This window comes from Pristiophorus japonicus, chromosome 12, assembly GCF_044704955.1.
Source record: "Pristiophorus japonicus isolate sPriJap1 chromosome 12, sPriJap1.hap1, whole genome shotgun sequence".
NCBI lineage: Eukaryota > Metazoa > Chordata > Chondrichthyes > Pristiophoridae > Pristiophorus > Pristiophorus japonicus.
The window spans coordinates 19111505-19126947 of record NC_091988.1 but is presented as its reverse complement, the minus strand read 5'-3'; positions in this window follow the sequence as shown (position 1 = coordinate 19126947).

Sequence of the window (15443 nt, the reverse complement as noted above, 5' to 3'; positions counted from 1 at the left end):
TATGAGGTCCCCTCTCATTCTTCTGAACTCCAGTGAATACAAGCCCAGTTGATCCAGTCTTTCTTGATAGGTCAGTCCCGCCATCCCGGGAATCAGTCTGGTGAACCTTCGCTGCACTCCCTCAATAGCAAGAATGTCCTTCCTCAGGTTAGGAGACCAAAACTGTACACAATACTCCAGGTGTGGCCTCACCAATGCCCTGTACAACTGTAGCAACACCTCCCTGCCCCTGTACTCAAATCCCCTTGCTATGAAGGCCAACATGCCATTTGCTTTCTTAACCGCCTGCTGCACCTGCATGCCAACCTTCAATGACTGATGTACGATGACACCCAGGTCTCTTTGCACCTCCCCTTTTCCTAATCTGTCACCATTCAGATAATAGTCTGTCTCTCTGTTTTTACCACCAAAGTGGATAACCTCACATTTATCCACATTATACTTCATCTGCCATGCATTTGCCCACTCACCTAACCTATCCAAGTCGCTCTGCAGCCTCACAGCATCCTCCTCGCAGCTCACACTGCCACCCAACTTAGTGTCATCCGCAAACTTGGAGATACTACACTCAATCCCCTCATCTAAATCATTAATGTACAGTGTAAACAGCTGGGGCCCCAGCACAGAACCCTGCGGTACCCCACTAGTCACTGCCTGCCATTCTGAAAAGTACCCATTTACTCCTACTCTTTGCTTCCTGTCTGACAACCAGTTCTCAATCCATGTCAGTACACTACCCCCAATCCCATGTGCTCTAACTTTGCACATCAATCTCTTGTGTGGGACCTTGTCGAACGCCTTCTGAAAGTCCAAATATACCACATCAACTGGTTCTCCCTTATCCACTCTACTGGAAACATCCTCAAAAAATTCCAGAAGATTTGTCAAGCATGATTTCCCTTTCACAAATCCATGCTGACTTGGACCTATCATGTCACCTCTTTCCAAATGCACTGCTATGACATCCTTAATAATTGATTCCATCATTTTACCCACTACCGATGTCAGGCTGACCGGTCTATAATTCCCTGTTTTCTCTCTCCCTCCTTTTTTAAAAAGTGGGGTTACATTGGCTACCCTCCACTCCATAGGAACTGATCCAGAGTCAATGGAATGTTGGAAAATGACTGTCAACGCATCCACTATTTCCAAGGCCACCTCCTTAAGTACTCTGGGATGCAGTCCATCAGGCCCTGGGGATTTATCGGCCTTCAATCCCATCAATTTCCCCAACACAATTTCCCGGCTAATAAGGATTTCCCTCAGTTCCTCCTCCTTACTAGACCCCCCGACCCCTTTTATAACCGGAAGGTTGTTCGTGTCCTCCTTCGTGAATACCGAACCAAAGTACTTGTTCAATTGGTCCGCCATTTCTTTGTTCCCCGTTATGACTTCCCCTGATTCTGACTGCAGGGGACCTACGTTTGTCTTTACTAACCTTTTTCTCTTTACATATCTATAGAAACTTTTGCAATCCGTCTTAATGTTCCCTGCAAGCTTCTTCTCATACTCCATTTTCCCTGCCCTAATCAAACCCTTTGTCCTCCTCTGCTGAGTTCTAAATTTCTCCCAGTCCCCAGGTTCGCTGCTATTTCTGGCCAATTTGTATGCCACTTCCTTGGCTTTAATACTATCCCTGATTTCCCTTGATAGCCACGGTTGAGCCACCTTCCCTTTTTTATTTCTATGCCAGAGTGTTAGGACCATTGTGTTTACTATGTTCATTAATGATTTAGATGTAGGTATTGGGGGAATGATCTACAAGTTCGCAGTTGATATCAAAAGTAGTAATCTCGGGATTGCTACCAGTGCCACGTGCTAGTCAGAGTAGAAATCGCAGGATAGCACAGATGAAAACGTGGCTTGAGCAGTGGTGTAGCAGGGAGGGATTCAAATTCCTGGGGCATTGGAACAGGTTCTGGGGGAGGTGGGACCAGTACAGACCGGACGGTCTGCACCTGGGCAGGACCGGAACCAATGTCCTAGGGGGAGTGTTTGCTAGTGCTGTTGGGGAGGAGTTAAGCTAATATGGCAGGGGGATGGGAACCAATGCAGGGAGACAGAGGGAAACAAAAAGGAGACAAAAGCAAAAGACAGAAAGGAGATGAGTAAAAGTGGAGGGCAGAAAAACACAAGGCAAAAAACAAAAAAGGCCACTGAATATAAAGGGGCTGCAGGAGGGGTCAAAACTAGAAATCATGGTTTAAAAACTAGGATTAAAACACTCTACCTAAATGCACGCAGCATTCGAAATAAAGTAAATGAGTTGACGGCACAAATCATTACAAATGGGTATGATTTGGTGGCCATTACAGAAACATGGTTGCAGGGTGGCCAAGACTGGGAATTAAACATACAGGGGTATCTGACGATTCGGAAAGATAGACAAGAAGGGAAAGGAGGTGGGGTAGCTCTGTTAATAAAGGATGATATCAGGGCAGTTGTGAGAGACGATATTGGCTCTAATGAACAAAATGTTGAATCATTGTGGGTGGAGATTAGAGATAGTAAGGGGAAAAAGTCACTGGTGGGCGTAGTTTATAGGCCCCCAAATAATAACTTCACGGTGGGGCGGGCAATAATCAAGAGAATAATGGAGGCATGTGAAAAAGGAACGGCAGTAGTCATGGGGGATTTTAACCTACATATCAATTGGTCAACTCAAATCGCACGGGGTAACCTGGAGGAGGAATTCATAGAATGCATACGGGATTGTTTCTTAGAACAGTATGTAACAGAACCTACAAGGGAGCAAGCTATCTTAGATCTGGTCCTGTGTAATGAGACAGGAATAATAAACAATCTCCTAGTAAAAGATCCTCTCGGAATGAGTGATCACAGTATGGTTGAATTTGTAATACAGATTGAGGGTGAGGAAGTTGTGTCAGAAATGAGCGTACTATGCTTAAACAAAGGGGACTACAGTGGGATGAGGGCAGAGTTGGCTAAAGTAGACTGGAAACACAGACTAAGCGGTGGCACAATTGAGGAACAGTGGAGGACTTTTAAGGAGCTCTTGCATAGTGCGCAACAAAAATATATTCCAGTGAAAAAGAAGGGCGGTAAGAGAAGGGATAACCAGCCGTGGATAACCAAGGAAATAAAGGAGAGTATCAAATCAAAGACCAATGCGTATAAGGTGGACAAGGTTAGTGGGAAACTAGAGGATTGGGAAAATTTTAAACAACAGCAAAGAATGACTCAAAAAGCAATAAAGAAAGGAAAGATAGATTACGAAAGTAAACTTGCGCAAAACATAAAAACAGATAGTAAAAGCTTTTACAAATATATAAAATGGAAAAGAGTGACTAAAGTAAATGTTGGTCCCTTGGAAGATGAGAAGGGGGATTTAATAATGGTAAATGTAGAAATGGCTGAGACCTTAAACAATTATTTTGCTTCGGTCTTCACAGTGGAAGACACAAAAACCATGCCAAAAATTGCTGGTCACGGGAATGTGGGAAGGGAGGACCTTGAGACAATCACTATCACTAGGGGGGTAGTGCTGGACAGGCTAATGGGACTCAAGGTAGACAAGTCCCCTGGTCCTGATGAAATGCATCCCAGGGTATTAAAAGAGTTGGCGGAAGTTATAGCAGATGCATTCGTTATAATCTACCAAAATTCTCTGGACTCTGGGGAGGTACCAGCGGATTGGAAAGTAGCTAATGTAACGCCTCTGTTTAAAAAAGGGGGCAGACAAAAGGCAGGTAACTATAGGCCGGTTAGTTTAACATCTGTCGTGAGGAAAATGCTTGAAACTATCATTATGGAAGAAATAGTGGGACATCTAGATAGGAATAGTGCAATCAAGCACACGCAGCATGGATTCATGAAGGGGAAATCATGTTTAACTAATTTATTGGAATTCTTTGAGGATGTAACGAGCATGGTGGATAGAGGTGTACCGATGGATGTGGTGTATTTAGATTTCCAAAAGGCATTCGATAAGGTGCCACACAAAAGGTTACTGCAGAAGATAGAGGTATGCGGAGTCAGAGGAAATGTATTAGCATGGATAGAGAATTGGCTAGCGAACAGAAAGCAGAGAGTCGGGATAAATGGGTCCTTTTCGGGTTGGAAATCGGTGGTTAGTGGTGTGCCACAGGGATCGGTGCTGGGACCACAACTGTTTACAATATACATAGATGGCCTGGAAGAGGTGACAGAGTGTAGTGTAACAAAATTTGTAGATGACACTAAGATTAGTGGGAAAGCGAGTTGTGTAGAGGACACAGAGAGGCTGCAAAGAGATTTGGATAGGTTAAGCAAATGGGTTAAGGTTTGGCAGATGGAATACAATGTCGGAAAGTGTGAGGTCATCCACCTTGGGAAAAAAAACAGTAAAAGGGAATATTATTTGAATGGGGAGAAATTACAAGATGCTGAGGTGCAGAGGGACCTGGGGTCCTTGTGCATGAATCCCAAAAAGTTAGTTTGCAGGTGCAGCAGGTAATCAGGAAGGCAAATGGAATGTTGGCCTTCATTGCGAGAGGGATGGAGTACAAAAGCAGGGAGGTCCTGCTGCAACTGTATAGGGTATTGGTAAGGGCGCACCTGGAGTACTGCATGCACTTTTGGTCACCTTACTTAAGGAAGGATATACTGGCTTTGGAGGGGGTACAGAGACGATTCACTAGGCTGATTCTGAAGATGAGGGGGTTACCTTATGATGATAGATTAAGTAGACTGGGTCTTTACTCGTTGGTGTTCAGAAGGATGAGGGGTGATCTTATAGAAAAATTTAAAATCATGAAAGGGATAGACAGGATAGAGGCAGAGAGGTTGTTTCCACTGGTAGGGGAGACTAGAACTAGGGGGCACAGCCTCAAAATACGGGGGAGCCAATTTAAAACCGAGTTGAGAAGGAATTTCTTCTCCCAGAGGGTTGTGAATCTGTGGAATTCTCTGCCCAAGGAAGCAGTTGAGGCTAGCTCATTGAATGTATTCAAGTCACAGATAGATAGATTTTTAACCAATAAGGGAATTAAGGGTTACGGGGAGAGGGCGGGTAAGTGGAGCTGAGTCCACGGCCAGATCAGCCATAATCTTATTGAATGGCGGAGCAGGCTCGAGGGGCTAGATGGCCTACTCCTGTTCCTAATTCTTATGTTCTTATGTTCTTATCAAGATATGTGCAAGAGTCAGGACTGTAGACTATGCTTGACTACTACAGGCATATCTAGATACGTATGATATTTAACGTAGAAAAGTACAGTGTTATGCATGTGTGCAGGGCAAATGCTGTACCCTTTAGGGAAATGTAGTATAGCTGGTGGAGAAAGAAAGAGACCCGTGTGTTCTCGTACACAGATCTCGAAGGGTTAATGACCAATGCCATGATGCAACGGCTAGAGTGACTAGAGGACGTATTTACAGGACTATTCACGAGCAAACACAGCATAAGATGTCCTTGTACAGACCTTGCTGAAGCCTCAGTTAGAATGCTTTGTCCAATTTTGGTCTTCTCATATGGTGGGTGATATTGAGGCCTTGTAAACGGTACAGAGGAGGGGCACAATATTAATTCCCAGTCTAAGGCATCTTAGTTACCCAGATAAGCTCAAAAAGCTGTGACTCTACAAGTTGGGTGGAGCTATGAAGATAAGAGGTAGCAGCTTTTTGTCAAACTTGGAAAAGATGTGGAAAAATAGTCTCTTTGAGGAATTGAAAGAAACAAGATTTCAAGAATATTTAAAGGGCATGGAAGAGATCAAAATGTAACAGAAACATAGAAACATAGAAAATAGGTGCAGGAGTAGGCCAGCCGGCCCTTCGAGCCTGCACCACTATTCAATAAGATCATGGCTGATCATTCCTTCAGTACCCCATTCCTGCTTTCTCTTTAGCCGCAAGGGCCATATCTAACTCCCTCTTGAATATATCCAGTGAACTGGCATCCACAACTCTCTGCCGTAGGGAATTCCATAGGTTAACAACTCTCTGAGTGAAGAAGTTCCTCCTCATCTCAGTCCTAAATGGCTTACCCCTTATCCTAAGACTATGTCCTCTGGTTCTGGACTTCCCCAACATCGGGAACATTCTTCCTGCATCTAACCTGCTCAGTCCCATCAGAATTTTATATGTTTCTATGAGATCCCCTCTCATCCTTCTAAACTCCAGTGAATACAGGCCCAGTCGATCCAGTCTCTCCTCATATGTCAGTTCTGCCATCCCAGGAATCAGTCTGGTGAACCTCCACTGCACTCCCTCAATAGCAAGAACATCCTTCCTCAGATTAGGAGACCAAAACTGAACACAATATTCCAGGTGGGGCCTCACTAAGGCCCTGTACAACTGCAGTAAGACTTCCCTGCTCCTATACTCAAACTCTCTTGCTATGAAGGCCAACGTACCATTTGCCTTCTTCACCGCCTGCTGTATCTGCAAGCCAACCTTCAATGACTGATGAATCATGACACCCAAGTCTCGCTGCACCTCCACTTTTCCTAATCTGCTGCCATTCAGATAATATTCTGCCTTCGTGTTTTTGCCCCCAAAGTGGATAACCTCACATTTATCCACACTAAACTGCATCTGCCATGCATTTGCCCACTCGCCTAACCTGTCCAAATCATCCTGCAGCCTCTTAGCGTCCTCCTCACAGCTCACACCGCCACCCAGTTTAGTGTCATCTGCAAACTTGGAGATATTACACTCAATTCCATCATCTAAATCATTAATATATATTGTAAAGAGCTGGGGTCCACAATGACTTCTGGTATATTGTAAAGAGCTGATTCAGCTATTGCACTGCAAGAGGATTGGATGGTGCGAGCACCGAGGGTGATAAACCGAAGATAGCATTTGCCATCTTTCACTTTACAGTTCTTGGACACAATCAAATATGACAACTGACATCTTAATGTGTAAGGATTGAGTTAAAACAAAGCAGAGATAGTTAAAGTTCAAATTGGAAAAAAAAAGATTGATAAGAATGTCACATTCCAATTTGGACTCTTTCTGTGGTTGCATACTTCATGAATAGATACATTTCATTCTGAAAGCGTCCTTTGAGAGTGATAATTCACTGTTAGGAGTTCTCAGCTGCTTAAGCTGCAGGTGTTGGTGTCTGGGGAATTGATTACAGTTGTGACAGCTGTTTTAGCAGATTCAAATTTGCAAGCCATGTTGGCAGCCTGATTGTACCAGACATCATTGTGTAATGCATCAGATAATCAAAGTTTCTATTCATATGCTAATATCTCTCACTCACAGTCCACCCCTTCTTTTGACCCCTACCAGACTTTTGTCCGCTTATTTTGATTGGTTCAGTAAGATTCTGAAAATATTAATAAATGCACAGGTTATCTGATAAACCTCACCCTCCTGTGACTGAGCACTGTCTTTCTGCAGGGAGCAGCACGTGCTGCTGCGGGAGGGCGACGGCTACGAAGCCTGGTCGCTGATTGCAGTGCGGGCAGGCACAGCAGGAGGGGCGAAGGAACGGCAAGAGTCCGTAGAGGGAAGTGACCGGGGCCCCAGGAGAGGCGTGAATCTGGGGCCCAGAAGAGGCGAGGGCCCAGGGGCAGCACGGGCCAGCCCACACTGCGATATGTGTACGCACTCGGTCTGTGCAGCAGAGCTGGTCTCCAGTTAGTCTTGGGTAATCCTCGCCACTGGACCAAGACCTAGCTCTGTCAAGCCCGTGTGGTGGCTGGTGTGCAACGGCCACCCCACGTTGAAAAAAATCCAAGCGCAAGCATCTTCCACCTTTCACGATGTAGTTCGGGATCTGGAATATTAGGTCCTTCATTGAAACATCTGGAAACTCATTCCCTTTTGGTGTGGAAGCAAGTCATCCTCGCTTCGAGGGACTGCCTATGATAATGATGCTGGGGCCATAGGTTTTTAAATAGCAAATACTTCTGCCGGCTCTTGACAGCGGACAGCATTAAATTGCTTTTAATGGAGAACATTTCGAAAATAGAGCTTCGGCTTATATGATTTTAAACAAAGGATTTAAATTTTACTTTTAGCCAACAGGTTTTTAGAAACATCTAACTATATACAAGCTCTTAAATTAATTTGCTTGTTTACGAATGATCTCTGATGTGCAGGAGACTTGCAACAACGCAATGATATTACTTGTGATGAGGACTGTGTCAGATGTCTGGAATGATACCCCTGATTTAATTGCCTGATGCCATTGCTTTATTAGAAATTATTCTTATTGTGAAGTTATCATCGATTATTTTATTTGTAAAAATGGCTGCCAATGGCTGGTCGGCATACCAACAATATACTTGGCTCAAGCACCACATGAAAGGGGGCTGCCAGTCCACTTGCCTGTGGGTGATCACACATCTCCAGTCATACAATCAAATAGATCTGGCGGACATCAACATATTGCTGCAAGAGGCAAGCAAACAATACCTAAAAACTAACTTCATACACCAGAACCGGCCTGCTGGGTCATCTGTAAGACACTATGTAAGGGTTATTCCCCATCACTCTGTTTTAGCAACCGCGTATATTGTATATTCCACCAACATGATGTGACAGTGTTGTAACTAAGCAACAATTACAATCAAAATAATTGATTTAACCAAGCTAAAAATGGATTGACTTTACACACTACAAAAAAATCTGCAAGAACATTTCAGCAAACCAGATTATATTGTTTTACTTTGTTGTTTGGGATGCGCACCTTGAAGAAGATTTTCCTCCAGTTTTACATTAAGAAATACAACTGTTCTTATGACCAATAGCTGTAGTTGTTTATAGAAATGGTACACAATGGCCTGGATTTTGTGGTCAGCGGCATAACTACAGATTATGCTGTTGTCATTCGAACGGACTGCGAACTTACCTGATGGACACCCTACTTCGTGAACTTGCTGCTTGAGGGGATCCCAGGGCTGCAGCATGTGCAGAAGTGTACCTGGGATCACGTTGGCCGGTGCTCCAATCAGGAAACAGAAGGTCTCTCATTCATTTATGATCTCCGGAAAGGAAAAAACACAACCCCTCATTACTTAGAGCCTTCCGGAATAAACATCTATACTTTCAGTTTGGATTTTTTAAAGCTTATGCTCCACATAGATGCAATAAAATTAATTTTAGCAATGTAGTAATCGCTTCCTCAGAACTTTTCATGGATAAATAAATAATTTCCATGGACAAAATCCCCAAATGCTTCCATTTCCGACCTCATACGTTTTTAACATTACTTGGACTTGTCAGGAGCGGAAACAGGTCCTGCGCCTGTTTCCACCAGCCATAGCATCTTTGTAGGTAAATGTCAGTGCGGTGTTGGTGTGGATGATCTGTCAAGTCGGAACTTGACAGATCGCAAGTTCTGGAATTAGCGCATGTACAAGCGCATGCAGAGATCCTGAACGAGCTATCCATTTCAAAGGTGGTAATAACGGCGTACTCTCAGAGTAAACGTTCATAGCCACTATAAATTCTGGCCCATTATGTATAAAAAATAATTGGGAACTGCTGGAATTAGATTGCATGCAAAAAGAAACCATTCAAAATGTCCCAAATAAAATCGGACGTCTTTGTGCATGCTTGTACCATGTAGTCATCGGCGCTGCACATGGCATAGGCTAGGATGTAGCCAGAAACATAGGGCTAGAAATGTGTGGGAATGGATCAGAAATTCAGCATTGAGGCTCAGAAATAAGGGTAAATTCATCGATCTGAGGAGAAACGCTCCACTGCTCAGAAAATGGCAACAGTGTTGTAACCCTACCTCTGACTCACACTCCCTTTGCATGTGGCTCCCCTTGAGGAGTGTGGGCTCAGTGACTTGATCATTTCACCCGAGGTTCTGGGAACCAAGCAGGACTCCAAATCAAAATGAAGATGATACACTGAAAGTATTGGTAAGTTTAATCCTAATATTGAGAATGATGTATTTTAGCCTGTTTATTATATTAGAAATCTTCTTTTCAGCCCTCTATACTAGTGATATTTAGTAAAACGATTTTTGCTATTTAATCGGCTGCATTTTTTCTTCGTTTTATTAGTGGTTTTTCATAGCTGCTGATATTCGATTCATTCTTTTAATAAGTCCTCAGGATGTCATGATTAATAGTTTTGTCACATATTTTGCTCATGTTAAATTTGTATGTTCTTTAACTGTTTAATTCTGATTTGTTAATGTTTTATAAATGTTATTTCTGGCAGTCAATTCCAAAACATTTGCATATTTAGAAGTGTGCTGAAATGTGACACAGGAAGATGTGATGCGATGAAAGATTACCCTTATTTTGTCAATGTATTAAGTGCTGTCAGACATACTTCCCCTGCATATAACATACTGCTTACTATAGTTATTTGGGACCATAAAAAGCCCAATGTCTGCCCTATTTACAATATATAAGACATGTTTTATAAAATATATCATAGTGACAACATTCGTAAGAGCTCTTCGGATGGGAAGAGCAAATTTGGTATAAAATTTAATTTTACATTAGAGAAGCAATCAGGCCAATCTTCAATATATAAACATGTGTCAGAACAAGGGGCAGCTCTGCTGACTGCATTTGCTCATTGACAGCCCTGCTCAGGTATCTAACCATGCTGTACCTAACCAACAATGCGATCCAACACCGCCTCCAGTGCGCCAGTGCAGCCTTCGGTCATCTGAGGAAAAGAGTGTTTGAAGACCAGGCCCTCCAAACGCCACCAAGTTCATGGTCTACAGGGCTGTAGTAATACCTGCCCTTCTATATGGCTCAGAGACATGGACCATGTACAGTAAACACCTCAAGTTGCGAGAGAAATATCACCAAAGATGTCTCCGCAGGATCCTACAAATCCCCTGGGAGGACAGGCGCATCAACATCAGCGTCCTTACTCAGGCTAACATCCCCAGCATTGAAGCACTGACCACACACGATCAGCTCCGCTGGGCAGGCCACATAGTCTGCATGCCAGACACGAGACTCCCAAAACAAGTGCTCTACTCGGAGCTCCTTCATGGCAAACGAGCCAAAGGTGGGCAGAGGAAATGCTACAAGGACACTCTCAAAGCCTCCCTGAAAAAGTGTAACATCCCCACTGACACCTGGGAGTACCTGGCCCAAGACCGCCATAAGTGGAGGAAGTGCATCCGAGAGGGCGCTGAGCACCTTGAGTCTCAATGCCGAGAGCATGCAGAAATCAAGTGCAGGCAGCGGAAAGAGCATGTAGCAAACCAGTCCCACCCACCCCTTCCCTCAACGACTATCTGTCCCACCTGTGACAGAATCTGTGGCTCTCGTATTGGACTGTTCAGCCACCAAAGAACTCACTTCAGGAGTGGAAGCAAGTCTTCCTCGATTCCGAGGGACTGCCTATGGTGACCTAACCTAGAAGTGCTTAATGCTGACACCAATGTTTGAAATGCAAAATGTTCCATTCTCCAGTCCGGGAAACAAATCTTCAGCACATGATTTGGCTAACGTGAGCTTGGTGATAGGGTTAAAATCCAGTCCTGCTGAATTGCAGCTTGTTCTGTTCTCCATCTTTCATTTATTAAGCTGCAGAATTGATCATACTTAATGTTATAACTTTGAAATGATCATGTCAAACATGAACTTAATCTACGCATCGCATGCATCGTGACAGCACTGTTTGGCTAGAATATAATTTGAAACTGAAAATGTCAGATGTAGACACACTCAGTGTCCATGAGTAATGTGACAATCCATACAAACGTTAACATTTCGAAATGAAATGCCAAATATGAACTTACTCAACCAGTGAGGAACAATGTGACAGCCCTTTCCGGCTACAACCCGTTTTTTTTTTGTTGAAACATTTGGTATTACACATGAAAATGTCAAATACGGACTCACGCAATCTCCCCCAAGTACAGTGGCAAAAGCCCTCAAATTGGTAAATAATCTACAAATGAAACACAAATTTAATATTAATTCCGTACATAATACACATTTTCTTTTGTTGGTGATCCTTCTTAAAATTCTTTAACAGAAGGAAAATGATGCCCAATAATAAAACATTGACAATTGTCAGTGACTGTAGCACTATAGCCGAGGGTAAATGTTTGGGGCTCCATTCCCGGCGATGAGCCTCACTGATCAGGAGCAGAGGATGCAGAATCCAGTGAGGATACCTGCGTGGTTGATGAGCAACATGTTGCATTTAACAATTGCCTTTTTTTAATAAGCTTTGAGGCTGTGCTGCCATGCAGTACAAGTCTCATTATACCTTCAGTTTTCATGCCAATGCACGCTAATTGATCCAACACAGAAGTTCCCAGTTTTGGAAAGGTTTCCACTCCCCTAGCACTGCTCGCCCATGTAAAACTAGCGGATGACTATTTTGATGGCCTGGTTTTTGGCAGTTTCTTTTTTAAAGGCCTATTGTACTTCTTGAATTATTCTTGTTGGATTTTTTTTTGCCTTATTGGAAAATCTCATTTGCGTTTTGATCAGTGTAGTACTTTATGCTTGTTGTTCTGTCTAAGTAGTCATGCCAGAGAAAACCAGTCTTCACGCCATTGCTTTTCAAGGGGAGCTGTCAAACAGCTATGCCATCTCTTCGAGATTGACCGTCAGACAACCTGCATCACAGGGACTGCTTTTCCCTTGGCTGTGAAGGTAGCCACTGCATGAACTGCTTTACATCATCGAATCATTCCAAGGCACCGGTGGTGCCACAATCAGACAGCTGTCTATAGATGCATTAAGAAAGCGAGGCGAGGGCCCAGGGGCAGCACAGGCCAGACCACACTGCGATGTGTGCTCAGTAGGTCTATGCAGCAGAGCAGGTCTCCAGTCGTCTTGGTTAACCCTTGCCACTGGACCAAGACATAGAAACATAGAAAGTAGGTGCAGGAGTAGGCCATTCGGCCCTTCGAGCCTGCACCACCATTCAATATGATCATGGCTGATCATGCAACTTTAGTATCCCATTCCTGCTTTTTCCCCATACCCCTTGATCCCTTTAGCCGTAAGGGCCATATCTAACTCCCTTTTGAATATATCTAACGAACTGGCATCAACAACTTTCTGTGGTAGAGAATTCCACAGGTTCACAATTCTCTGAGTGACCTAGCTCGGTCAAGCCCGTGTGGTGGCTGGTGTGCAACGGCCACCACACGTTAAAAAAATCCAAACACAGGCATCTTCTACCCTTCAAGATTTAGTTTGGGACCTGGAATATTAGGTCCTTCATTGAAACACCTGTGAACTCATCCTTTTTTGGTGTGGAAGCAAGTCACTCTCAATACGAGGGACTGCCTATGATGATGATGATGATAAGAAAGCGATAAAGAGTCGGGTGCAGCCGGCATCGGTGGCCTGTGGGAAACCCGCTCCTGGCTCCAGCCCGCCCTTCCAGCCCTCCAACAATCTTCCATTGATTGGGCTTGTTAAGCCCGCCCTGCAGACCATTATAAGTTTCAGGGCTCAGTGGTAGAATGCTCGCCTCAGAGTCAGAAAGTTGTGATTTAAAGTCCTACTGCAGGAGTTGAGCACCTAATATAGGCTGACATTTCAGTGTAGCATTGAAGTATGGCGGGAGTGCACTGTCTGCCTGTTCAGAGGGATGCAAAAGATTCCACATCACTACTCGAGGAAGAACAGGGAAGTACTCCCCGGCATCCTGGCCAATATTTATCCTTCAACCAACATCACTAAAACAGATTATCTGGTCAGTATCTCATTATTGTTTGTGGTACCTTGTTGTGTCATCTGTCAACCAATTCCACTAACCTGTCTATGTTATCCTGAAGTCTTGTTTACTATACTTCCTACTTTTGGTGTCATCAGCAAATATTGAGCTGGTGTACCCAACACCTAAGTCCATACATACATATACATACAACATACAAGTTACAAGTAGATCCAGCATCAGACGCTGAATGATACCACTTCGAACCCTTCTTCATCCATTTGCCATAAACCTTTGTTTCATGTCTGTCAACCAACTTTATATCCATGCTGCTACATTTAAATTTTGCTAACAAAGTTCTTGTGAGACACCTTATTGAAATGCCTTTTGAAAATCCATCTATTCAATTTGTCACATTCAAACAAACTATAACATTTATCAAACACCACTTGCCTTTAACAAATCCATGCTGACTTTGCCTGATTAACCTGCACACTTGTAAATGCTTCATTATAGTCCAAATTATAGATTCTAAGAGCTTGTCCACAGATGACGCTGGACTAGCTTATGAGAAAGAAAGAAAGTCTTGCATTTATATAGCACCTTTCACGACCAACAGATGCCTCAAAGCACTTTACAGCCAATGAAGTACTTTTGGAGTGTAGTCACTGTTTGTGGGAGCTTGCTGTGCGCACATAGGCCACCACGTTTCCTACATTACAACAGTGACTATATTTCAAAAGTACTTCAATGGTTGTAAAATGTTTTGGGACAGTTTGAGGTTGTGAAAGGTGCTATATAAATGCAAGTCTTTTCTTTTTCCTTTCGGTAAGTAAATCTGCCGCCCTTACCCGTTCAGGTCTATATGTATCTCCAGTCCCATATCAATGTTAACTGCCCTTTGAAGTGGCCTAGAAAGCCACTCAAACTGCTTATATTGTATCAAACTGATTACATTGTATCAAACTGATTACAAACTGCACCAGTTCAAGAAGATCCACCACCACCACCTTCTCAGGGCAACTAAGAATGGACAATAAATGCTGGCCTTGCCAGCGATGCCCACATCCTGAGAATGAAGAAAAAAAACTATATTCTTTCATATCTTCTAGTTTTTATATATTTCCTTTTTAGGCTTTCTAATCTTCCTTTTCGTCTCCCCACTACACTTTTTATATTCTTCATGATTATCCCTAGTATTGTTTTCATTCACATAAAGATGTTGCTATAAAGGTTAGGTTCAACTTATGAGAGGGGATCCCATAGAAACATATAACATTTTGACGGGATTGGACAGGTTAGATGCAGGAAGAATGTTCTCGATGTTGGGGAAGTCCAGAACCAGGGGTCACAGTCTAAGGATAAGGGGTAAGCCATTTAGGACTGAGATGAGGAGAAATTGCTTCACTCAGAGAGTTGTGAATTCTCTACCACAGAAAGCTGTTGAGGCCAGTTCGTTAGATATATTCAAAAGGGAGTTAGATGTAGCCCTTACGGCTAAAGGGATCAAGGGGTATGGAGAGAAAGCAGGAAAGGGGTACTGAGGTGAATGATCAGCCATGACCATATTGAATGGTGGTGCAGGCTCGAAGGGCCGAATGGCCTACTCTTGCACCTATTTTCTACTTTTCTATGTTACTATGTTTCTATGACGGGTTAACTCCCAGAAATATACAAGTCATTTAGAACATAATGTTGCGTAGGATGGTTCCCAGGTGGAAACATCAGACATGTCAAACATCAAATAGTTTATTTTGATTTGCAGTCAAAAGCAGAATAGCAAAATAATTTATAATCAAGTCCATAATACATTAAACTTCAATTATGGAAATATTACTTCACTACCAGTAAATCATAAGAAAGGCGGT